This window comes from Xyrauchen texanus, chromosome 23 (genome assembly GCF_025860055.1).
Source record: "Xyrauchen texanus isolate HMW12.3.18 chromosome 23, RBS_HiC_50CHRs, whole genome shotgun sequence".
Classification (NCBI taxonomy): domain Eukaryota; kingdom Metazoa; phylum Chordata; class Actinopteri; order Cypriniformes; family Catostomidae; genus Xyrauchen; species Xyrauchen texanus.
Genome location: NC_068298.1, coordinates 7,658,411 through 7,686,193, shown reverse-complemented (window position 1 = coordinate 7,686,193; position 27,783 = coordinate 7,658,411).

The window sequence follows — 27,783 nt, the reverse complement described above, 5'->3', positions numbered from 1 at the left end:
TTCAACTCCTAGTATGGCAATAGAACAAAAAACTTCCGTTGGTTGAACGAACATATGCACAACCCCAAACTTTTTTGATTGCTGTGGCAAGTCATGATACCATCTCTGGTCCACTACACTACTGATTTTAGATACAGTCCGAGTCTTTGACTAGTGGCCAACAATGATATAAGATTTCCATCTAGATTCTCCAGCTTGCTTTTTATTCCCATCTCCCAAACCTGTGAATCAATTCCCTGGTGTACCAACACTGTGTCCTCTGCCCAGAGCAGAGCATGCGAGCGGAGCAGAGCGTTAAGCAGAGTGGTGATAAAGCCTTTTTGAAGATTCCACTCTGCTCGCTGAGGCCGCTCAGCGCCCCTCGCTCAACCCAGAATGTGCTTCGTAATGTGCTGGATTGGGAACCTGAGAAATAAGCAATAGGCCTGAGGTTATGGAGTTTAAACATTGTTTTATTGAAGTTGAAACCTTATAGCCTGAATAATTGCAAAGTATAAATCAATGTTAAGAATGAGGAAATTGAAAGGGAGTGTAGAATGACCGTGAGAGTTAACAAATATTCCTTTTGAAAATGGTACAAGATTTGTAGGATTTCATTTCAGGCCTCCTCCTTTAAACAAGTGAATGTACTCCATTTTTGACACTCCAAAATGCATATTTAGGGTGCATCAAATAATCCACACGACTCGAGAGAGCGTTTACTGAGATTCACAGGATTTCCACAATGAGATCAATGGTACAGGTGATATCACACAGAAGAGAAGCTTCACAAACTGATGAAGAGGTAACAGGCAAAACAGCAGAGTAAGCTCTAAACAGATATCGACGAAGATCAAGAGCAAATACAGACAGGTAAATAAACACTGCGAGTCCTTTGTCTGAGATTTGACAATGAAGTGGCATGAAATTTAGTTATTTATGTAGGCAGTGATAAGCGAGCGAATTGAGTGCAGGTGCTGTGAATTAGAAATCGAGTGATGAGGAGGTGCAGAACCCGGGGGATGCGTGACAATGACAAAGTTTTCACACATACCTGAGTTTGCTGGAAAAACCGTCGCCCTCCAATATTTGAGAGAATATAGGGGTGTACTGATATCCAGGTTCAGCGCGATAAGCCAGAGTTTCAGTCACACATCATCATGTATATGCAATCGATGAAAAGTTCACATTTTTCCCGGCGTGCACTTTCTTTGGGGTTTCTGAAGGTTGAAAAATCATAAAATGGAGTACATTCACAAGGAGGAGGCCTGAAGTGAAATCCTAAAAAAATCAATTCTGTTTTGATGACGAAAGAAATCAAACATCTTGAAGAAAGAAACTCATGGGTGAGTAAATTATCAGCCAAATTTCATTTTTGGGTGAACTATTCCTTTAATAATTCTGCATATTGGCATATTTCCTTGAATCCTGATGAACATCCCTGCATCAATACTAATAAACATGTATGATCTTGCAGATCAGTGTGTCCTAATTTGCAGGTGAAGCATTCTGCTTTCACGCCTTCATTGTACAATTGAGCAATTGATCTCGCAAAGATAATTTCATAGCTGAATTATCTCACTTAATATATTGCCTATTGCTTTTGATTTCTGCTTCGGGATAAAGTGACACATAACTGCTGGTCTGTTTTCCAAAGCCAAATCCACACCCTAAAGATAAGTGAAACGTAAAAAAAAAGAACTGACTCTAGATTAGTGGTTGCAGATAACATCTTCTGACATTGCTTGAGGCATTCTTGCACAGAGAAAAAAAGCCATACATATTTGAACATTAGGAAAAAACAATTCTTAAACTAAGGCAGTGTAATTCATAAATTAAATAATTGTTATTTACATTTATGCATTTGGCAGACGCTTTTATCCAAAGCGACTTACAGTGCAATTATTACAGGGACAATCCCCCAGAACAACCTGGAGTTAAGTGCCTTGCTCAAGGACACAATGGTGGTGGCCGTGGGGTTAGAACCTGTGACCTTCTGATTAAGGAGCCCTGTGCTTTAGCCATTACGCCACCACCACTTATTTGTTTTAGGACAAATAAGTTTTTATTTGTTAAATCCATGGTTAAACCATGCTGTACACATACACTGTACACAGTGTATGCACAAGACATGATCGTTTGACGCATATACAGTCCAGATTCAATTTATGCTGATTTAAAAATATCAAGGAAAAACAAAGGGGGTACATGGTATCTACAAATATAATAATGATTATATTATTAACCACAGTCCTTTAGATTGCATGTGTGTACATATAAAATTGTAGGGAATATTAATCTTGCAACAATACTGAAAAAGAGAAAAACATTCAATGTTCATTTCTGGAACTTAATATGCCCTTTACAGCTGAACACAAAATTAGGATGTGAAATTGGTCATTTTAATTTACAGACCTAAAGTTTGATAGCATTATATCAGTAATCTATTAATGTATCAAATCTACAGTAATCTACAGCCTAACAATCATTCCGTGGAGACAACTGAGGAACAATTATGAATTTAACTTTCACCTGTAATATTTTTCCTGCTACCAGTCCATGACTCAAACATGAAATGATTGTGTTTTTCTGGGTCGGTTGAATCACTCAGATCCAGTTTAGACTAAAAAAAGCATGAATTTGGGGGCTTGGGTAGCTCAGTGGTAAAGACGCTGGCTACCACCCCTGGAGTTCGCTAGTTTGTAATCCCAGGGTGTGCTGAGTGACTCCAGCCAGGTCTCCTAAGCAACCAAATTGGCCCAGGTTGCTAGGGAGGGTAGAGTCAAATGGGGTAACATCCTCGTGGTCGGTATAATGTGGTTCATTCTAGGTGGGGCACATGATGAATTGGGCGTCGCGGTGGATGCCGTGCAGCCTCCACACGTGTTATGTCTCCATGGCATTGCGCCCAACAAGTCACATTATAAGATGTGTGGGTTGACGGTCTCAGACGTGGAGGCAGCTGGGATTCGTCCTCCACCACCTGGATTGAGGTGAGTCACTACGTGACCACGAGGACTTAAAAGGAATTGGGCATGCCAAATTGGCATGACTTGTTAAAAGTAAATAAAGGTAATTTAGAACTGAAAACCATTTTAAGGCATTATTTGAATATTTGACTGATTACAAATGATAAGGAAGGTCTGGTGGACCCTATTATCTATCAGTCGTTGTAAACCAGTTACAAATAAACCACAATATTTCACCCAAAGGGATCACCTCAGCCCATGTGGGCAAAGGAGCAGTTGCTCGGGCCATTGTAGACACTGTTGGAATCTCAGAAGGGAAGACCAGGAGACTCGGGGTACATCTTCAGCAGAATTATTTTTTAAGAACGTGCTGTGTGGAGCTGCACTCATCAAGTCTAAAACAATGAGCTATACATTGTAGTTTTAAAGATATAAAGGGGGCTGTATTTCCATGAGAAGACAAATGACTCAGTTAATGACTGTAAACAAAGTGTACAAAGGAAATAAGCAGTTGTAGGAACCCTCCCCAGACCCTGAAGTTTCACCAGCCGTTAATCCATTCAGGATAACTATAACACACAGACTACTTCATTAACATACAGCCATGGCCAAAAGTATTGGCAGTGACATAAATTTTGTATTTTGCAGTATTTGTAGATCATTTTTTCACATGTTTCTATGGTATACTGGAAAACAATGATAAGTGTTTCATACATTTTAAAGGCTTTTATTGGTAAAAATATTCAATATATGCAAAGAGTCAATATTTACAGTGTTGACCCTTGTTCTTCATTACCTCTGCAATTCGCTCTGGCATGCTGGATACCAGCTTCTGGGCCAAAATCCTGACTGATGGCGATCCATTCCTGCCTTATTAGTGCTCGGAGTTGATCACAATTTGTGGGCTTCAGCTTGTCCACTCGCCTTTTAAGGATTGACCACAGGCTCTCTATGGGATTAAGATCCAGGTATTTGCCTGGCCACAGAACCAAAATTTCAATGTAATGATCTCTAAGACACTTCATTATCACTTTTGCATCATGCTGGAATATGCCCGGATCATCACCAAATTGCTCCTGGATCGTTGGGAGAAGTTGCTCTTGCAGGACGTTTTGATACCATTCTTTATTCATGGCAGTGTTTTTGGGCAGAATTGTGAGAGAGCCCACTCCTTTGGATGAAAAGCAACCCCACACATGATCTCAGGATGCTTCACTGTTGGCACAACACAGGACTCATGGTAGCGTTCGCCTTATCTTCTCCGGACTATCGATTTTCCAGATGTTCCAAACAGTCGGAAGGGGGCATCATCAGAGAAAATAACTTTGCACCAGTCTTCTCCTGTCCAATCCTTGTACTTCCTGCAGAATATCAGTCTGTCCTTGATGTTTTTTTTTGAGAGAAGTTGCTTCTTTGCTGCCCTTCTTGATATCAGGTCATTGTCCAAAATCTTTGAATCACTGTGCGTGCAGATGCACTCACACCAACCTGCTGCCAATATTAAGCAAGCTCTGTACTGGTGGTGACACGATTCCATAGCTGACTCCTCAGAAGGAGACGGTCCTGGCACTGGCTGCACACTCTGGGATGTTCTGAAGTGTTCTTCACTGCAGTTGAACCTCTCTCCTTGAAGTTCTTGATGACCCAGTAAATGGTTCTTTCAGGTGCAATATTCTTTGAAGCAATTTCCTTGCATGTGAGGCCATTTTGATGCACTTTCCCAGGTGCTGCTGATATGATTAGTGAAATTATGTTAGCTGGTAATTTTGTGCCAGGGCCAAAAAATGGTGAAATTTGGGTTTTTGTGATAAAGTTCATTTTTTTGACCAATAAAGCTTTTTGCAGTTATTTAAAATGCATCTGATCACACTGCACAATAATCTAGAAACAATGTGAATCAACACCACAACAACAGAAGCAGAAAATGTTGCGATTCTGCCAAAATGTTTCTGACAATACTTTTGGCCACAGCTGTAGAGATAAAAGAAGGTCAACACCAAAGCCATTATATTTACATTTGACTCAGACAATGATTAAATCATGAATGATGGTCATCAATTCAGTGACTGGGACAGGGGCACCAAGAGCCAACACATACCAAAGGTGATAGCTTCAGTAAGCCATTCTTGTATGACTCACAAAAGGGTGAACAGGATCTGGCAGAGACCTCCACTTAGCAACTGTTTAACAGTGTAATACAGCTGACGCTGTTGCTTCTCTAACCTACCGAGTCTGATACACAAATAATACAATAATGTATTCTTAAACTCATTCTTAAATGTATATTACCACACTACCCCCCTGTTTACGTGTTTGGAAACTACGATTAAATTTCATGTTGGAGCGGCATTTGAGCAAATTTATTTTTACCGTTGAGCGGTACTTGAGCAGAGTGTCTGCTGAGGCCGTGAACAGTTGAGTGGAGCATACACGCATGGAGTGGGTTATTGAGGAGTGTCCCACTGCTCTGCTTCGCTTACATGCTCTGGCCCAGAGCCATCCTGATCTCAATTCATCAGTGTGAAATGCAGCCTCCATGTTACTCCACACTTAACCTTGTTGTGATTTAGCTCAGACAAATTTTGACCCAATTTTAGTGGGAGCAATGCCACCCATGCACTTTGTAAAACAGCATAACCTTCAATATTCTGATATTCTGCAAATATCAGTGCCTGAGGGGTTGTTTGTTTGCCATTGCAATGCCTCTTTCCTAATCAACCCATCACTCATGCAGTGATATAACTCTGTCTGGAAAGACCAAACTTGACTGCTGCACTTGGCACATAGGTATTTGGCACAGAGACTATAAATTAGATAAATTGAATAAAGCATAAAAATAAAGACTGTTTACCTACCCCTGTGCTGCAACTGGAACCGCCTTGATTCAGCAGCGTGGGTGATCTGAGTCCAGATCCAGCATTGAAACTAGGAAGTAATCACGCTCGCATAATCAGTGATGAGCATGATTCAGAGGTTGCATTTTTCCACTGATGGTTTAGGTTTGGTTTTTGGGAGTACAGTTTATAAAATAGATATTCCTCCTCATTGTATTACAGCCTGTAGAGCTGTTTTGGTGCCTTTTTCCATGGACACTACACCTGTGCCCATATAGTATGGCTCATATAATATGGCCAACAAGCAACAAAACTTACCACTTTGGCCACTGGGGGCAGTGTTTTGCATTTCTGTAGGCACATACCGATATCAACAGTTTCACTATGAAATCAGTCTGAACATTTGATCTTGCCTCCAACTAATTAATTGTCTAGCACAGCTGGTATTCACATAGAGAACAGTAGTTAATTAGGTACACTGATCAAAGATCAAATTCCTCTCTTCATCTCACTCATAGTAGGTAGCAGGGGCATCTCTAGACTTTAATGTCATCCAGGGCATAGCCCACAGGCCATATTATAATATTAAAATAAAAAGAATCCTCCCTTCCACGACTTAAAAAATTACCACCCTACCTGTCAAATAATTATTATATTAAGCGCAACACTGACATCGGTTCAGAACTTTACATAAGCAAACGTCAGGCGCACAATAAATGGATCAAACATGTTTTAATTGAAATTGCAGAAATAGTAAAATAACAAGAATAAAGTCAAAGCATTATGAGTATAAAGTGGTAATATTTGATCGAAAGGAAAGTGATGTGGTGGACAACAGCAAATTGGAGCATCTGGGGTTTTACATACAACATCAATAACCAGGGACATAACTTGACTATGCAACCGAGCGGAAAGCTTGCTGCTCATGAATGAGATGTGCATTAGTACATGAGTTTTCAACATGTGGGTGCCTGTCAAGGGAGGCACGAGGTATAGGCTTACACTCAAGCGAAGCGAAAAAATAATTGGAACTGCAGTGAGTTATATAATCCATATCAAAATATTGTATGTGGCAACATCCCCTCAGTTACAGTATTGTTTAGAGAGGAAAACCCAACAACAATGCCTATCGGGACTGCTCGAATGTGTCTGGTTCTTTCTCCTGAATAAATTAAAATTCCTATGTATCCACTAAATTGTCCAGATACTACTAACCCTGTGCTTATGCACCAAAAGAACAAGGATTTATTTATTGCAAAAATCTTATCCTAAAGTAAACGATATCTCTCTCCCGCACAATCCTCCGCAGTCGGCCTTTATCCCTCTCAGAGGGTTGATTAGCCTGATAAGGGACCGGGTGTGTAGAATCACCCGGCCACGCCCTCCGCCCTGCCACAATTTATTAACTACGTCCTCCACATCCATCTCTTGCATTAATGAAGCTGCAGTCTCGGCATCCATGCTATCATTATAATAATGATGCTCTGTTTAGCCTAATATTGAGATTTGTGTGCCGACTCCCGACTAAACACAAATAACTGAACAACATGTCTGGTGCATGCATTAAAATCTACTTGTGTGTGGAGAGTTAAAAATAAATTAAGATTAGAAATGAGGCTTATAAATTATTGTGACGGGGCGGAGTGTGGGGCTGGGTTGTGATGCTGCACACCCGGTCCCTAGTCAGGCTAATCAAGCCTCCGATTAGCATGGGATAAAGGCCGAATGGAGGCTGCAGTGCAAGAGAGAGAGAGAGATTTGCGGACAGCTGTCCAACGCCTTTGTGTGTTTGTCTTTTTTTTTAAGTTCCTTATAAAAATATTATTTATATTGTCAAGCCGGTTCTCGCCTCCTCCTTTCCATTAATCCCTTTACACTGGTGCTGAAATCTGGGAAGACAGAGGGATGCGCCGTAGTTCTCGCCGCTACCATCCACCCCAAAGGAGCAGCCATGGCCATCCGCCTGGAAGCGGAGGAACGGCCAGCGACCACGAGGGGAGGAGTGGCTCCAAACCAACCGCCTGGAATGGTTACCGCTTCCAGGTGTGGGGGAGACCCCTACCGTCCACCAAAAACGTCCACCACGGACCGGAGAACTGCAATCGATCCAACCGAGATCCACCCTCCACCCACTAGCGGGCTGTGGACCGCTAGAAGTTGGAGGAGTGACCGAGGACCAAGCTACGGCGGATCAGAAAACCGGCGAGTAACTGTTTTTTCTTCTTCTCTCTCTCTCTCCTCTCTCTCTACCGCTGCTGCTATGTGTTGGCCTTGCCCTCTCTTTTAAATTTTACTTTGGTTTTTAGGGGGTACTGCACTGTTACAGGGAGTACCCCCAGTGTTTTTAATTATTGTTGTTTCCCTCCCCCTGTCCCCTCCCAGATTCAGGAAGGCGGGGATGACCTTCCGGCAGACAGATCAGAAGGCTCCCCCCCAGGAAAAGCGAGGGGGGTGTACGTAATGCCGGGGGCTCCCCGGCCTGAGAGAAAAAGGGAGGAATGTGACAGGGCAGAGGGCGGGGCCGGGTCGTGATGCTGCACACCCGGCCGCTAATCAGGCTAATCAATCCTCCGAGAGGGATAAAGGCCAACTGGAGGCTGCAGTGTGAGAGAGAGAGAGATTTGCGGACAGATGTCCGACACCTTTGTTTGTTTGTCATTTTGTTTAAGTTCCTTATTAAAATGTGATTTATATTATCAAGCCGGTGCTCGCCTCCTCCTTTCCATTAATCCCTTTACACTTATATATTTGGAAATAAGGCTTGCATAAAACCTCAGTGCCTCTGATACAGAAAAGCTGCACCCCCGTGAGAGAAAATAGAAAGTTCGGAACGTGTCTGATGAACTTGAGCACAAACACCAGGTAAAAGTCAATTTATGCATGTTGGGTTCACTGATCGTAATTAATTTACATTTGAAGACAGAATTGAAGCATGCCTTGGTGCTTTTGTACCCTGATATAATTAACATTAAGCCTTACTCTTTTTTTTTAATTTTCATCACAAAAAAACATTTGGGGCTATTAACAAAAGATCCGGGGCTTCAAATCTATCAACTAGGGTCTAGCTACGCCGATGTTAGGTAGCCATCTAATCAGAACACCTGTCCTGAGATACTCTCATTACCAGGCCAAGCAGTGACAGTCAATTCAATCGAATAATTTAGTATAACAAATAAAAAGAATAAATTAAATAAATACAAATAAAAAGTATTTGTTCAGTTTTAGACACACAGTATTTGTTCAGTTTTCATCTGCAGATGAAAGAAAGTCATCTGGGTTTGGAACAAAATGAGAGTGAGTAAATAATGACAAAACCTTCATATTTTGGTGTACTGTCCCTTTAAAAGGCATATTGCAGGTGAGGGTCATACGACAGCATTTTTGGCATAATGTTGATTACCACCGAAAACATTTTTTTGACGTCCCTCCTTTTCTTTCTCGTTTAAAGCTTTACTAGGGTTTAATGTTGTTCTTTAACGCTGGAGCATGAAGCATATACTTCTACATTCAATTCTCTTAGAACTTCAAACATAACTGTACAGATAATAATATATAATTTATATACTGTTAATAAGACCTCCATCTGTACTTTACTTTCATTTACTCATGACAGTCAAGGTTTTCAAAAGGCTGTCTGTATCTTTTAATGCTTTTATGATAGAAACGATCCCTTCAACTTGAAAGGTGGGTGACCATAGATGCTTACTGTGTCTTCAAAACAATAATAGATTTTCTCAGCTTTTAACCTTTTCACTTTAAAACACTTTAAAGTAGCTATGTTAACATGAGGAAATATTTTAATTGTTTTGAGCTTATATGGCTTATAGAAGCTCAAATCTTTTATGATTTACAATCAAAGCTAGAGAAAAACATGCTATATTTTGTGACTTCACATTAACCCATTAACTGCACACACACACACAAATAGATGATCAAAAGATAAGCAAACCATTCATTAAAGCATTGGATTATATAACTAACAGAAATCCCAATAGAGAGAATCTCCAACTGGCAGAGCTAACAAAACATTAAAAACAGTTTATGATGAAACGTTATATCACTCTAGATCACAAGCTTACATGTGTTGATGTTTCACACACAATTATAATTCTAAGTATTGATGCCATTGGAGGGACATAAATTGCACATTTCTGTGGCAAGTTCTTCCATGTAAAAATACAATGCAATCGTTTTTCAGCATTTCTAAACTTTTATTGTTGTCCTTCAAAAGGTTAATAGCTCTTTTAGTCAATCATATTGGTATATCTTGGCTGTTTACAGGACAAAAGTTTCATGAAGAGATCCCAATTAAACAGATAGCTAATAAAGCTTGATATCATTGATGCTATGTCTCAAAAAATATCTGTAATATTGCGACACAATAAAGGCTTTGTTCTTTTTGGATCCATTCCTGCTGGCGTTTAACCAGGAGCAGCCAGATAACAGCACCAAGCATGTAGTTTCAAAGTAATCTTGCTATGGTTTTGTTTCAAAGAAGATAAAATTACAGTCATCCACCTACTGTTTCCTTTCCTTTCATTACTGCCATCCCTATGGAGTAGAAACCAAGAGAAAAGTATTCTTTACAACAAAGCTTTTTTTCTTTTTTTTTTCCACCATCTCTCATGTGTTGTAATTAAGGCCTTCCTCTCTTCAGAAAAGCGACGGAGCTACAAACAACCATTGTGATCAACAGAACAGTTGCAAATGAACCCTTCTCTTTTGGCTACCTCGGCCCCTGATGCTCAGATGTGACTAATTTTGGTCCCATCACCTCCATTGGCATTTATTAAGATAAATATCCAGCAATAAGCATGTGTGATCCAAGCTACAGGAGGGGGCAGCGATTCAAATGTGTGTGGGTGGGTAAGACTGTGAGGTGGGCGCGCTGCACAGTAGCTGCTGTGTAATTAAGAGCATGCTAATTGTCACGGCTGTTGCCGTAGTGACAGAGGACAGGAGTCATGATCTGGGTTCATCCCCAGAGAATGGAGACATTGAAGAGCCCAGATGGAGGGCTCAGGTAGGCAGCCGTGTGCCACATGGCAGTGCAGCATGCTACGTGATGACCCTTTATCGGACAGAAGTTGAGGAATCTATTTACTCTAACACCATGTCTACACAGGGCACGTCTACTGATGCAACACATTGCAACGGCTTGAGGCTGTCTACACTGGATGCATCGACACATGCAGTAGTAGCGCCCGTGCATGCAGAGCAAAATGGAATGGGACAACCATTTATTGTCGGTGAAACGCAACGGAAGCTACCAGTGTAGATAGCATCATTGTCCAAGTCAACCGTGTGTGAAACAGACTTGGTGGAAATGGGTGTCATGAAGCAACCCAATAGGAAAGAAAGATCAAAAATTAGGGTCTAGGTATTGATACAGATTTCCTGTTTCGATTAATTCGATTTTGATTAACTAGTTTTTAATTCAGTTCAAATTTATTTGGGTATATGTGAGCTACAATGTCCAATTTTCTCACATTTGAAAAGTTTTTTTTCTCAGCTGCTGCTGTTAATTATACAGGGGACCTTCTGACTTGTGAAATGATACATTGTGAACATTATGAACATTTGTATTTTACAAATTGTATGTATTTATTCGTTTTTCATTATAAGTCACATTTTATGTCCCGATTCCATTTTTTTTAGAATGAGTATGAGAACCGATACTTAATTTTTGGTTATGTTATCATCAAAATGGTGTTTAAATTAATTCATTAAAACTTGTGAAAAATATATTAAAATATAATAAATATTATAAAAATATAACAATTAATTTTCAACATAATATTACATTCTTTTTTATCAAATGATGTGCTTATATACAGAACCTCACAGCACAATCCAAAATACAACATTGGAGTATTTTGTCAAATAAAGTGCTGCATAACAGAGCATCACAGATGTTAGAAACTTCTTAAGTATAATACAATTACTACTGATTTATTATTATTATTAGTAGTAGTAGTAGTAGTAGTTGTAGTATTACAGTGAATATTACATAACTTCACAGTAGTAATATTTCTGTCATACGTTTCTCCTATACATTATCCTTTAATTTTGACAGAGCTTTTATTTTGAAGCTTATTTTCCACTCTGGAAAAGTTGGTTGCTACGTTACTCAAAGTGATTATTAAACTGTAAAAGGCTGCTATAAAATAAGTATCTTCTCTGTATCTACTCTCGTAAGTCAGATGGTATATGGTCAGATGGAGTATGAGTTCTAGTACATATGCGTGGTATCGGAAGTATACCAGTATCGGTATCGGGGCATCCAAAATTTGTAGAGGTGCTAAAATGGTACTGTCTCAAAACTATTGGTAATTGCACTTACCATATATAATAATAATAATAATATGTTATTATTAGTTTCTGTCATTACATTTTTCATTTCTAGGCCGTAGACCAAATGAGGTGCTGGTGCCACCATATGTAGATCTTGGTGGCACCAGTGCCACTGCTAAACAAAATTTAGTCTGGAGCCCTGTACTGTATGTCAAAAATTGTCTTAATTGTTTCTATTTGTTCAATTCTCCAAATGAGTTTTACTAGAAACATCTAAGTTGATACTTAAAGAATAACTGAGATCTCCATTGAGCATTCTGAGCTATGAAAGAGAAACCTCTGAGCAATTTATGTTTCCCCTTATGTCCCTCCAATGGAAACTGGGGACTCACTAGGGTTAATGGAAATCCGGCAATCACATTAAACAAGCAATAAGTCGCCATGGATGAGCCTGCACTCGACATAAAACAGTCAGGGCCCCAGAAGACAACGGATTCAGCTTGCTAATGAAGAGGATCAGGTTCTGCTTATAGTCATAATTGTAGCTCCAAGAGGACTGGATTGAGTCACCGCCTGGTCGCCAGTAATCTGCGTCCAAGGTACGGTCACTGTCCCAATCTGTATGCCCAAGCCACCCAAGGGCTGTGCGCTATGCCAGAGGATATGGCTCATTTGTCAGCCACTGGTCTCCAAGCAGAAGCGAAAGAGACTAAGCTTAATTTAAGCTTTTTTAACCGGCTCAGCTATGGCGTAATGCACCCATCAGAGAGAAAACAGGCTTCAAAAATGCACCAAATAAACCAGTCTGGTCTCATAAAAATAACGTATCGGTGGAAACATTTTTGCTAATTGTGTTATGTGGTTCGAAAACATATCGTGGCAGTTGTGAGAGGAAATGTCCACTGTGTTTTTCTAAAAGCAAGTTAATGTTCTCCCAAATTGCTGAAGCAACAAAGTCATTTTGTGGTGCTTCTTTGACGCTTTCAGCTCACATGTCGAGTTGTGCTTTTCAGAAATCATACCCCAGACCTGTGCATCGCAAGTGCAATGTGCTCAGTTGAGCTACTACGCAATATGTTTGCATTTGCACAAGCTTGTCAATGTATTTGGTTTATAATGCAAACATTAAGATGTATCGCCTTACAAGTCATGTGCTATCTTCTTGATATCATAAGATAGCATTGTGTGAGAAACAGGCAAAAAGTGTAAAAACAAACGGATAAAAGAATGGATAATTTACCATTTTACTCAGGATTCATGTAAAAGCGAATAAAAGTCTTTGTTGTTTTAGTGCCATGCCAAAATTATAGTATCGTGATTCTATGAGACCAGGTTGAAATAAACAAGATGTCTAAGCCAGCACATACCGCTGAACATTAATTCCTGTGATTTACTGAAGTTTAAGTCTATATGACCAATGGCGATTCTTCATTTTGAACACCCAAAACTTAAATGGGTGAGATCCAGATATATCCAACTTCAAACTGGCCACGTAAATATCTAACGGATGACTCAGTTGGAGTGTTAGGTGGGAGTCGAGAGGAAGGCAGGCACCATTCTAAAGGGTGAATTAGAAGAAGTGGGCATACATTGCGGGAGTGCATCTTAGGTGGGCGCCTGTCTCCAGTTGAAGCCTGGCCAATAACCCCCTACCCACCCACCACCTCTGCAGGCAAGAAATGTGTAATACAAAGGTGGTATATTGAGAAGCAGAGGTGAGGGTTTTGTTGTGTGTTTATACTGGCCAATTACCATGATGCAAAAGGGGACTGCCTGTTTAGGAGATCAGTCATGACACTTCCGACAACTGATGGCGAGCTAGCTTCAGTGTAAGCGTGGCATGTTATTAGAGCAGTACCAATGGTGAAATGGCCTGTCATTAGCACATCAGTGTGCCAGGTGGGCTGTTCCATGACACTTAGGGAGTTTAAGCTTTCACGCTGCATGATTAAGAAGCCCTCCCTGCAAGAGCTTGGTCACTCTGTATGACGTGGATAAAGCCAACAGAGAAGTTAATGGTAGATCCCAAAAGCAACTAGCTGCTTCAAGCCTTACTAAAAATAGAGTGTCAACTGGTCTTTAACCTTGTAATAAAAATTTTCATATTTTTGTTGTAATTTCTGTAACACTGAAATAAAGAGACAATATAAAGAAGATGGACCACTCAGAAAAATAATGGGAGAACTTCCAGAAGTAAAAATCACATACATTTTTCCCATTGGCAAACAGACTTTTGGTTGAAAAGATAGTTCAACCAAAAATTTAAATTCTCACATCATTTACTCACCCTCATGATATCCCAGGTGTATATGACTATCTTTCTTCATTAGAACACATTTGAAGAAAATAAGAAAAATGTCTCAGCTCAGTAGGTCCTTAAAATGCAAGTGGATAGTGATCTGCCTTTTAAAGTTCCAAAAATAACAGATAGTCAGCATAAACATCAGTAGCATTATGCGCGTATGACGTAATTGCATTGGCACGTGAGACACGTGAAAACTGAGGCATGTGCGACACGTGGAAGAGCAGCGCTGTTTACAACTGTAGGCGGAGCGCTGTACAGAAGCTTTGTTGGTTTTGGTTTAGATCTGTATTTATCTGTTTCTTTACTCACAATGGTGCATTTGTGTGCTTATCCTGAATGGCTCAACCGAGAGGAGGACGTGAGATTACATCCGTAACATGGCAACGCGAATACGTGATCCACCAGTTCTGAGAACTGCGGCCGACAAAACACAACAAACAAGAATGCACTGTGAGTATATTTGAATAGGCCTATATGTAAATATTTGCAATATACTTTAAAATCGTTTATTGTAAAAAGCTCATTGTAAGAAGAAAATCAATCTATTTAAAGGAATGTCCTGGGTTCAGTAAACGTTTAACTCAATTGACAGCATTTGTAGCATAATGTTGATTAACAATAAATGTAATATAGACTTGTCCCTCCTTTTCTTTAAAAAAAAGAAATAACTAATTTCAAAAGTCGAATTAAATTTTGGTGGTAATCAAAATAATGCCACAAATGCCATATATTGACCTTAACTTGTATTGAACCCTGAATAGTCTTTTAATTTGATTACATCATTCACTATGCTTCATGGGATGTAGTTCATGCCCTCATGAGAGATGTTACGTACAGATTCTTTAACCTTTTGTCTGATTTTCAAAAACGTTTTCTCTTCAAATCATAGTTTGTAATGGAGTGCTTCACCCCGGAGCTGGTTGGTTTGGTTTATAGCTTAGAACATTTATTTATGAAGGATTTTATGGATTCCCTATGGAAGAAATGAATGGGAAAAATACTTCCTGAGCCAAAATGGAAAAAGTGGGCAGGTGCTCTGTTGTGCTCTATTGTAATGCTTAATATGGCGGCTATTTGCATGGAAGTCCTACCTTTAAGTAAAAAGAGCCAATCACCTTTCTGATAAAGGCATCAGCTGTTTCTTTTCTCTGCATCACTTGTTTCATCAAACGGAATTGCAAATATATTGACTGTTATCAATAGATTCCAGAAAACTCCCCAATCTTGCACTGGTTGAACAAGCAGATAGTCCGGTCCCAACTTAATCCATTTGTTGCGGCAATGTTGCACCGTCGAGCTAGACGTGCTGCACAAAAAATAAAAGGGGGGGGGGGGGGTGCTTTGATTGTGCCAAAATGTAAACTGGCTTGCCATAAAAAGACTTTGGCACCACAGGAAGTCAAAAGTTGATGACAGTGGTTTGTAAGGGGATGTAAATGTTGGCTTGCTCTATTCTCTGGAAGTCTGCTTGTCCTGTAGCTAGATTCAAGACTTCAAAGGAGATCCATGACCTACTGTTAAAAGGATACTCCACTTCAAGAATTAGCAAATCATAAAGCTAGAATCAAACTAGAATCAATAGTGTCTTTGGAGTCCCTAAAAGATAGCAATAAACTGGTATTGTATTCTTCAATTATGCATTGGTAATAGTGCACAGATGGCCACATGGGGTACAGAGGGGATGCAGTTTATGGGTAAGGGCAGAAGTTGACCGCAAGTGGGGGGGGGGGAAACAGCTCAGTTCAATAAGGCAGATAAGCCATTTTTGAGAATGAACCCCTGGGTGTCTTCTCTTAACTATATTTCTGATTCTTTCTCTCTAACTCTCTAACTGAGTTTTAATATTTCTTCCTTCTCTCAATATCCCCAGTGTCTTGCCCAGAAGGAAATCAGAAAGGATGGGCTCCCTCCAATAATCTTTGAACAGAGTTATTCCAACAGTCTGATATTTGTATGGCTCAGAGGAGAAAAAATACAAGGAGATTGCAGCCAGTATGTAATCTTAAGCATGAAAAAAAAAACTCAAGATAAACAGATTATTCCAAATCTTCCTCTGTCCTTCAATGTTCCTGTTTTGTCAGGGACTCACAACGCATGAGGAATACAAATATAATCAGTGTGTTATGTTGCAGAGTTTGATTAATTTTCTCATCTGGTGCAGCACTTTAATGCTGATAAATGTAAATCCATACAATACTGCAGTTCTAATATAGAAATCCATGTGCAAAGTTTGGATTTTGAGTCAATCTCCATGCATCAGAGATTACAAGACTGATATTTTTCTCAAACTATTGAACCTATGATGTCTACCAAGACAAGACTTATCTGCACCTGATAAACAAGGAAACACATTTATCAGTCTGCACCATGCATTTTTGGCTTCCTGCAAATACCATTGGGTTAGGTGTATAAGGGTAGTGTTGTCACGGTACCACAATTTAAGTAGTCGGGACCAATACCAGTGAATTTTTTGGTTCTCGATACCAATTTCGATACCACAGCAAAAATATGCTTATATGATAATGTGCTATGGAACACACCAGGGCTCCGTTGCCCAAAATCATTGTAAGCCCAAGTAGATCGATTGGCGCCAAACATGTTTTAAAGTTTAATTTAATTTTATCATCAAAATGGTGTCTAATCAATTCATTATTAAAACTTTTAAGTCAAAATATAACTTTTCAACATATCATTGCATGTTTTGCCAAACTTCAACATTCAACAGCTGTCTTGCTTATGCTATATTGATTAATAATTATTATTATTACAGTGAATATTACATTTTACAATACAGTTGTAATCAGTGTTGGGTAGTAACAGATTATATTCAATCTGTATTGTGTAATAAGATTACAAAAATCAATTACTTGTCATTTATATTACATTTTAAAATATTTGTAATCAGACTATAGTTACTTTTTATAGATTACCTGATTACATATTAACAATTCAACGGCAGTCAATTTTTCATTTATTGATCATCCTAATCGTTCTCTTTTTTCAGTCTTTAAAATTTTTCATTGTAAATCAGCACACCGCTGATAAACATTCGGTAAAGCTGCATGTGGTTTTTGATGGGGAGGGGTTGTATTCAGAACTAATACTCGCTACTTGCCAGATAGGTGAAGATAGAGCAGTCTACCTCAGCATTTAACCACTGGATCTATAGATATATTTTCATTTTTAAGGATGAAATTACACAATGGTGTGCAGCTCATACACTGAACTTAATTGCTTCAAAGGATCTAGTGGATGCCATCTCTAAGGGTTCTGCCCGCAGGGTACACAATAGTTCAAACGTGAACTGTGCAGCAATATGAAACAAAGCTCATTGCTCTACTGTTGCTGCTGATGCAGTGGAGTCCACTCCATTGCGTTCCTTGTGTAACTTGGTGTAACTCTGCTGTTTTAAAATAAGTCTGTTTTTTAATAGAATATTCTTGTTGTTCAAAAGATTATATCTTGCACCTCATCTTTGGAATAGGTGATGGATCAGTAAGCAGTAAGGGTTAAAAGTGTTTCAGTGTTTTTAGATTAAAGATTTGACATAGCAAAGTCATTGCGCTTGATTTTATTGTCATTAATGTTCTTAATGTTGCTATTGTTTCATGCACTTAAAATGAACTTGATGTCTCAGTGTTTTGAATTATAAGCTTTAGCCATGCACTGTCATTGCTGTTAGATTTAATGTTTATGTTGTTTAATGCAATTTGTAATGCACTTTTTAAAAATGTCATAAGGAGCTCTTTTTGAGAGGCTCTTTTTGTTAGTAATACATTTTTTTAGATATTTTCTTCCTCTTTGTACTTTTATGTTAAAATGATAATCCTACTCAAATGCATGTGACATAAAATAAAATAGAATTAAATTGAAAGTAATCCAAAAGTAATCAGATTAGATTACCCATGTAATCTGCAAGATTACGTTACTGATTGCATTTTATGTCATGTAATTTGTACTCAGCACCAGATTACAATTCACAAGCAATCCGCCCAGCACTGGTTGTGATATAATTTTATTCAAATCTTTTTTTAATTACTTAAATGTCAAGCATCTAGATTTTATTTTAAATAATGCTTTTATTATGACTTGTGTTTTTTGCCGGACGCTTCTCTTTTCCAGATAAACAGTGCTATATGGCCCAGTATGATAATTAAAAACTTTTAAGCAGAGATTGTTTAGCAGAGATGGGCCACTACTATTAAAATGAATGGGAGAAATTGGAACACTCAGCCAAGGAGCTCTGAGCGCCCAACAGTCAACGGATGTGGAAATTAACTCCCACTTAACAGTTAAAAGAGCCTATCACCTTTTAGATACAGACATCAACTGTCAATCAACTCTAGAACGCACATGCGCATTAGCTATAAAAGCCAGGAAAATTGAATTTTTTTTATGTAATATGAAGTAAAGAACCACAATTTATGATACCAGTACTGTCAGATTTTATTGCTAGTTTGACATTTTTTCTTTGATCAGAATCTTGACCAACCGTTTTTGACATTTTGGTCTTTCTCCAATCAAGTAGATAAAACTGCACTCGCATGACTGGAAATAGCCTCCCAAGAGCATTCCAAATATGTCTGAAAGTGGACTGACTTGCTAGAAAGACTTGGTTTTAAGTCAGGTCTGATATCTCATCTCTTTACACTGGCCGTAGAGTCTGACAAATGAAATGTAGGACACGATTTTGAAGTGTTTATATTTTAGATTACTGGTGTTTGTGTATGCGGTAATTTTGAAATGGTGCTATGTTTTAAATTGTATTAATGTGAAGCACTTTGGTCAAATCTGTTGTTTTAAATGGAATATATTGTAAATAAAGATGAGTTGAGATTAAAGTGTAAATGCTGTGAATTAATTATATAAATACAGAATATAGTTTACATGTGATGCGTGGTTCACAGTGGATTAGTGCTCTGCTTTGTCATCTCGTACTACGTTAATGATTCTCGATGTTTGTGGAGTTTCCATTGAATGAGTGGTCAGATTTATACATTCAAAGTACACAGCTCATCAATGCTAAGATTGCATTCTTTACCATTTTAATAAATTACATTATGTCACAATTTTAATTTGATTAATTGTCCATTACGGTGTAAAAGGAGTAACAGAGCACATGTGCAAAATAAGCGTGTGAGCATTTTAAAGTCGTGTGTCAGTCATAGTGCGAGCTGGTTCCGGATAGAGTCGGTGCTTGGTGCTACTGGTACTGCAGAAAGACTGGTATTGTTACATCTTTTTTATTATAGTATCAACTTGGTACCGAAGTACCAGTACCTTTGACAACACTATATGAGGGTATCGACAGAAAATTGCTGAGTCAAACTCTGTTTCCCTCCTTTTCTCCACACATCTCGTACACTTTGGTTAATAAACTACATGCTTGATTTTTTTTTCTTTCACTTTGAAATAAATTCCTTAGCAACCACCTCAGCAAAATCTACCATACCCCAGGGATTGATACCTGCCACAGGGCGCATCCCCTACTGCCTTTGGAGCTCAATGGATATATTTCAAAGCACAGACAGAGAGAGAAATTAAGAAGAAATTTTAATTTCTGTGAAACACAGCTGCTGCTGGAAGTGCAGGCTAATTTATTCCCTAATTTCTCCAGTGATATTTCAAAAGCAGATAATGAAGTGTGGGCTTTATGTATTTTTGTGAGATAGGCCTAATAGTTATATTTATGAATGTGCACAAGTGCATCTCTGTTCAATTTTGACATGTTTCAATCAGAATTTGATATTGTTTGAGTAAACGAACTGGGATGTTTTTATGTCAAAACAGTTTAAGAAGTGAAGTTCTCAAGTGAATGCAATCACTGAACTGTATTCTTTCTTGTACAAATCACATGGCCCTGTTTCCAAGGTAACTGACATTAATTCAGTTCGCCATTGATACAAAGTCATATTTATTTCTTTAGTCAATCCACAGAACATCTCTGTTGAGCACTATTAAACACCCAAAAATTTAATTAGTCGATCAATCAAGTAGCATTGCTACCTCTTTCAAATAAGGCACTGTTTTAAAGTAGTTGTTATCTGTTACGGACTAAGGCAAGTGAAATTCCTGTAAGATCTTCAGGTTTGGTCCTAAGTTGAATACACAATCAGAGAAAACCTGAGACTGCCTTATGCTGAGTTTACACTACATGATTTTAAGCCCGATTTTCGCTCGGCGACAGTTTTGTGGTGATCGCTGGCAAAAGCCAGAAATCGTAGGCAAATCGGAGCTCGCACCCATGAGCGACGATCGCAATGTGTGAATTATCAAAGACATGATCTGAGAGAATCGCCAATGCGTCGCCGATGTCAGCGAGATATTTAGATTATTGTTAAATATCTGGACCAGTCGGCGATTCCAAATCGTGAAATGTGAAATATGTTTTGACTGAATACAACTGCCGCGTTGACCTACAGCCAATAAGAGAGCAAGAAACAGGGCACGGGACGTTTCAGTGTGAGTCCAGATGTAGCTGCAACAGGCTGCAGTATTCGAGAAAGTCACATTGGTCCTAAGCAATGGAGGAAAAATTTGTGGAACATTGGCAGGAGCACCAGATTTGAAGTTTTCTCTAAATTGTACCACAACCGGGTGGAGAAAGAGAAGAGTTGGAGAGAAACTGCCAATTCTCTTGGAGAGTCAGGTAATGAAATAGATAGATTTTTGTCAGTATGAGGTACTTTTTCATATTGTAACCAATAAAATATATGATGCCTTTAGGCGATTAAAAACATACACATCATATTCTTAAACGCATAACATGTGATCATGTATTTGTTTTCGTATCTCTTATCACTTCTCACGTGTACTCTGTTGGGAAAAGTAATTTGGAGTCCAGGCAGAGCTGTCGGGGATTCGTCAACAGTGAAATGTCTTGTAATGTGTTCACCCATGTCGCCGAATCCTCGTGGAATTTGAAAACGCTACGACTTATATGACAAGAAAGACAGTTGGGTAATATGAACGTTACCACAATCTGACATCTTTGAAAATCGTGTAGTGTGTAGGAGGCATTAGTTGAAAAGCACGAACAATACCACCATATTTTACTCATTAAAAATGTGGGAATTAAAAACTCTGAAAATATATTAAATAATATAAGTGAAAAAGGCTACTCAACACAAAAAAAAAAAATAAATGATGTCTTCTCATTTACATTGTGTACTTTCTTAATCAACATGGCGGATGAGCATCCTGCAGCAGAAACACAATTCATTACACAAGTTTTAAAAAACATACCATATAGAGAGAACCCGTGAACATTGAAACTATTGTATATGTTTATTTTATTAATGTGACTGTCAGATTAAGGACATAACCAAAGTTGCATTTCAAAACCTGCGCTCACACTTTAACTTTGGCAGTGTTGCCAACTTAGCGACTTTGTCGCTAGATTTAGCAATATATTGGACAAACCTTAGCTACCTTAGCTAGTCTTAATGGGTGGCGTTTCATGTGGAGTATTTCATACTCGTTCCAATGTCTGACAACAGAAACAAAACAAATATGTACATGAGAACATCTGTCTAGGGAATCCGGCAGTATTAAAATACAGTATGTGAGCACAGAGAGTTACAGAGAAGGAAACAGATGTAAAGGGCTGACACAAGGCAAAATGCGAATATGTCACGATGACATCATAAATGTGCTAATTAACGCATGACGTCACCTAGCGACATTTAGGTACTTTTGAGCAGGCTTTAGCTACTTTTCATTGAAAGTCGTTGGCAACACTGCTTGGAAGACTGCCAGTTTGATACCGTCAGTCAGATGGCAAGCGAGAGCCGTTGCCTCATCATGTTTGTCCAGAGTTTCTCATCGTTATTATGTCCTTCACTGCTGAAATCTGGAAAGTACTTTTTAATAACTTAATTTGGCCCTAAGATATATTGAAATGTTGTAGTATGAAGCAGAAGAACAGTGGAACAGTGTATTCCTGCAGCTAAAGCTATTTTCGTGTTTGTTTTGACAATTGCTACAAAAATAATTTATTATGAGCACAATGCATGGTTTTATTTTGACCCCCAGTGTGTAAAATGCATGAACTGTTGATTTAGGGATAGATTTGATATATTTAAGGATATTGCAGCCTTGTTGGTTATTGCGGTTAATTAAGTGAAACAGGAAAATAAGAGTAATTTAATTAAATGTTGATTTTCTTCCTCCCCAATGTTTACAATTAGGTTAGCTCTAATTAGGTCAAATTTGTCTTCTGTTAAAAGGCGTTATCCATTTTATGTCTCCTTGCCTCGGTATAAATGCTTTTCCCTTTCCCTGTACAGGTTAAAGTATGTGAGCCCACAGCATACATGAATGTAAGTGAAATTACAATTGAATGTTTTTCTCTCTCTCTCTCAAAAGGCAGCACAAATCCTATTGTTGAACATTTAAAAGCTTATAACCTTTGTTTAGGTGAAATAACTGTTAAATCAGTAGCAGATTTGAAAGACATGTTCCCCCTTTCTGTCTGCAGTAAATAGAAGGCTTGTTTTTGGTGCCAAAATGGATTCTACTTGCACAACATGGCTCATGCAGATACATGTGCATTTTGTCACAAACATATTGTTGAAGACAATCCATCACAAACAGTCGAAGACTTTTTGGAAAACTGACCGACTCTTCCATTGGAGTCTCAGATACATTTTCTCAATTGCCGTCTTTGGCCTTCTGCTACTTCTTACATTCTCTTGTTTGACTTGCATGCATTATGCACAATTGTATGTTCAGACAAATATCAACCTAAAGAATAAGTTCTACACTGAACTGGGCAAATGTACTCCATGACTGATGGCCATCTACAGACAGAAGGCTGTCCACACTAGCAAGACAACAGAAGCAATGAGAAGCGTTTTGTTGTGCTAAAACCCTTTGGTAAACATTTGATTTATTTTATTTTTTATTTAAATTTGTTCAAGACCTGGACTACAAGATGTTATAAATCCCTATTTGAGTTTAAAGGTTTTTATCCATTTGAAACCCTCATGAAGTTCTGCCTTATTTTTCAGTATGAAGAGCTGGATGAGCCAGAGGTGGATGATCCATCCTTGTGAGTGAAAACCTGAGATCTATTGTTCAGGAAGTTTGACCATGCTCGGACTGATATTGTGCTAAAGGTGACGTTCTTCTGAGTAATGACCCTTTGCCTTTTGCTTTTCTTCATATGTTTTGTTTGATTTATGTGATGAATTTCAAGTTTAACTATCCTAAAGAGTTGGCCCATACATTCAACTTCATCAAAAAAGTATTTATGCACTTGGATGGCTAAAAGCCACAAGTCGGTATCTACTGCTGAAATTATTGAAGAAATGTGCTGCTGGGGCCTGGGTAGCTCAGCGAGTATTGGCGCAGACTACCACCCCTGAAGTTGCGAGTTTGAATCCAGGGTGTGCTGAGTGACTCCAGCCAGGTCTCCTAAGCAACCAAATTGGTCCGATTGCTAGCGAGGGTAGAGCAACATGGGGTAACCTCCTCGTGGTCGCAATTAGTGGTTCTCGCTCGCAATGGGGGACGTAGTAAGTTGCGCGTGGATCGCGGTGGGAAGCATGAGCCTGCAAATGCTGGGAGTCTCCGCGGTATCATGCACAACGAACCATGTGATAAGATGCGCGGATTGACTGTCTCAGAAGCGGAGGCAACTGAGACTTGTCCTCCACCACCCGGATTGAGGTGAGTATCCGCACCACGAGGACCTACTAAGTAGTGGGAATTGGGGAGAAAAGGGGATTCAAATTTAAATTTAAAAAGTAATTTGCAGGAGTCCAGTTCACTTATTTTTCTGTATTCATCTTAAATTGATGTTCCTAACACAGTAAAATAGCTTTTTCTGAAATGGTTAAAAAACAGGTTTTATTCATATAACATTTTAATTTTACTTTATATCTGAAATTGCATATCTTGTGATGATAAATATTGTTGTTTTCTGCGACAAAACTAAACTGTATTTTGTGTTTGTGCTTTAATGGAATTGCTCACCAAAAATGTTATTTCTGTCATCATTCACCCTAATGTTGTTTCAAACCTGTATGACTTCCTTCATTGTAACACAAAGGCAGATGTTATGAAGAATGTTAGCCTCAGTCACCATTTACTTTTATTATCAATTTTTCCACAGAAGAAAGTCTACGGCATGAAACAAAGTGTGATTCAATTATAGCAGAATTTTTATTTTAGCGTGAACTTTGATTTTTAATAAATTGTTATAGACTTTATACGGCAAGTGACATTTCGAAGAGTGGTTGTATGTAATATTTAGTGTGTACAAAATATGTTTACTGTAAAGGTCTTTTGTTTGCTTTTTGAACTTTCACAATTTAAACGCTTTAATATATTTACTGAAACCATAAATGCACAGTTTTTAATTTTTATTTAATTGTAAAATAGTCACAAGGTATGCAAAATAACTCTCACTTCTGTCCTGTCTGGTGACTTTGCAATGACATATTTTGTGTTGTGTAAACATGTAATCCAGTTTAAAGTCATATAACTATGCTATGCATAATTATTATGACAGGATTCTACATTTATTCCATTTCCACAATATAATGTTTGTGTTTGCCCATTTTGAAATCTGCTAACTTGATGGAGCATTAATTAATAAAAAAAAATGTTTACTATAAATTGATACTATTTAGTCAATAAGGTTGTTATTTTCATGAAGACAAGCTTTTTCATGTTCCAAATAATGAAAATATTAGATATTAAAATATTAAATATCATTAATATAAATTTAAAGCATACTTAAAAAAACAAACAAAAAATAAATAAATATCTTTGAGTTATGGTAAATAAAATAATTAAAGTTAAATAAAAAAAAAAAACACAAAAATAGTCCATTCAAATTAGCATTTTGAGTTTGTACTTGACTTTAAACTATTCGAGGTAATGCGTTTCGACAAATGTTTGGCGTTATCTGAACTTATACGGTTTTACAGTATATAAACTGCATTCACAGACATTTCTTTCCATTTGTTTTGCGAGGAAAACCCAAGTTTGACAAGCTACAGGCTACTCATAATTTAAATTAAGCTGCAGTCAAGCTAACCTTTTGAAAAAGTAGTTAGCTACACTACAAGTTACTAACAAAAGTAGCTAGCTACATAATGAGGCAATATATTTTTCAATGTTATAATCAAACAAATAATATTAATAATACAATTTACACTAATAACATTTATTAATTAACAAATGTATTCATTAAATACATTTAATGTATTTAAAAAAATGTATTGAATAGTAACATTAATACAGTTAATAATGGCCATAAAATAAAATACAACAACATACAATAAAACAGAAAAGATCAGACGCCATAATATATATGATCCTTCACACTGCAGTGCCCAGGTGTAACTTACTTCCCCCAAAGATCAAATTTTTATGCCAAACTCTCCTTGGGCTCACATTTTATGCTTGACATATAATATTTAGTATGGTTAATATGTGAATAGAGACTCGGGGCTTGTTTCTTCCATCACCTGTGTTCATGTTCATTGTATTTTCAAACTATATTACCATTGACACACAAGTGCCAGCTTTACAGGTCACATACAGAGGATGCTCTTCAAAAATATTCCAGGCATTTAGAAGCAATTTTGAAATCCCAGCTGGATGCTTTTTTCAGGTTCAAAAAAAGAGGACATGTCCGGAAAAAAAGAGAAAGCTTGGTTACCCATAGATCGTCGCATAATAATACATGACATGATAGCATATTTAAAAGTAAATATGCTGTTATATTGTCTATTAACAGCAAAGTCTCTGAAACACTCTTTGTTTCATAGAATATAATGGTGTTCTTTTAACATTTTCAGATTTTAAGTTAGTAGTCATTACTTGTAGTTAGCTACTCCCCAACACTGGATTTCATTTCATTTCATGTCAATTTCTTCAGGTAAAATCAGTCTACACTGATACACTGCCCTAGTGGCTAAAGAGGGAAATGTTGTTAAACGTATGGTCACATGTGAGCTATAGTTTTCAGCTGAAATCAGGGGCGAAAATTTCATCAAAATGTTGGGGGGACAATAAACATAACAATTCTCAAGAGCAATTTTTGAAGGGGACACCAAGGGTTTTTTTGTTGTTGCCCCGTTTGCATTTGTATTATTTTATTTCTTAAACAATTATTTTAAGAATATATCATTATATTATTTACAATACACATATTTTAATGATATTTTAGGGGGGGGCAACCCTCAGATGGGGGGTTCCTGACCCCCGACCCCCCCGCCTGTGGCTGAAATGTCCACAGAGTGGCGCCAACAGCGGGTAGAAAAGTTGTTTTAAGTTGTACATGTTTTACAGTCACCAAAAATGCATATATTATTAACCATATGCCCTAACCAAACCCCAACAGTCTTAAAGGGAAAATGCAACCTCCAAATATCACCTATCATTGATTGTCAGCAGGATTACTTTCTGGTTTCCACCTGACCATAACCCCCGTCTCTGAGGCTGCTTGTGCAACGTGCTATCAGTAACACCACAGAAAAGGTAAACACTTTGAATTGACGCACAGACGTCAAGAGGGTCAATATAAGGGTACTGGGATGTTCAGTAGATACATTTGGATTTCCCGTGTGATCATGTTCAGGGCTGGGCTGGGAAGAGTAATCGGCCCGGGATTTTACATATCAGCTGGCCCAACGCGGCGACTCATTTTAGCATATCGCGGCCCATTCGGCAGGTTTCGCGGCCGAACCACCGGCCTGCTCAGTTCTCCCGATGGCCAGTCCACACCTGATCAGCCCCTAAGTGTGTCGGCCCACCGGGAAAATGCCCGGAATGCCAGATTACCAGTCCAGCCCTGATCATGTTGTTGGCCAAGCACTCAAGTCTGCATACTTGCATGAAGAAAAGCTTGTTCATGTCTCTCTCACGCACTCAATCACTCTGTGCTTCCAGAACAAATTGAAAGCAGGCACCATGGTAACCAGTTAGCTAACAGGAGCGTTATTCTTTTCTGCCTAATCACACCAGGATGTTTTAAATGTAAGAGTGTGCTGTTTGAGAGTAGGGAAGAAACATAAAAAATACAAAGCTGTCAAAATACAGCCAGTTCATTAGTGTTGCCTTGGGACACCAATAATGACTCAGTCCAATTCCAGTATTTCCCCATGAAAGCAGTGGACATGTCAAACCATGGATCCTTACTCTCTAACACTTTGTTAGCCATGGGTCATCTGTCCTCATTAACGCCATCCACAGAGCTCAAAAAAAATGATAGCAGATCCCATCAACTTAAGCCTTTCTAGGCTTGCTCGTTCTTTGGTGGTGCATTGAGCATTTAATGAGAGGTAATAACATGGTAAAAAGAAATATACTTAATTTCCCAGCTCGACAGCAGTTATTGGAATTCCGTTCAGCCTTTAATAAAAACTTCATTTAACACGATGTTGAC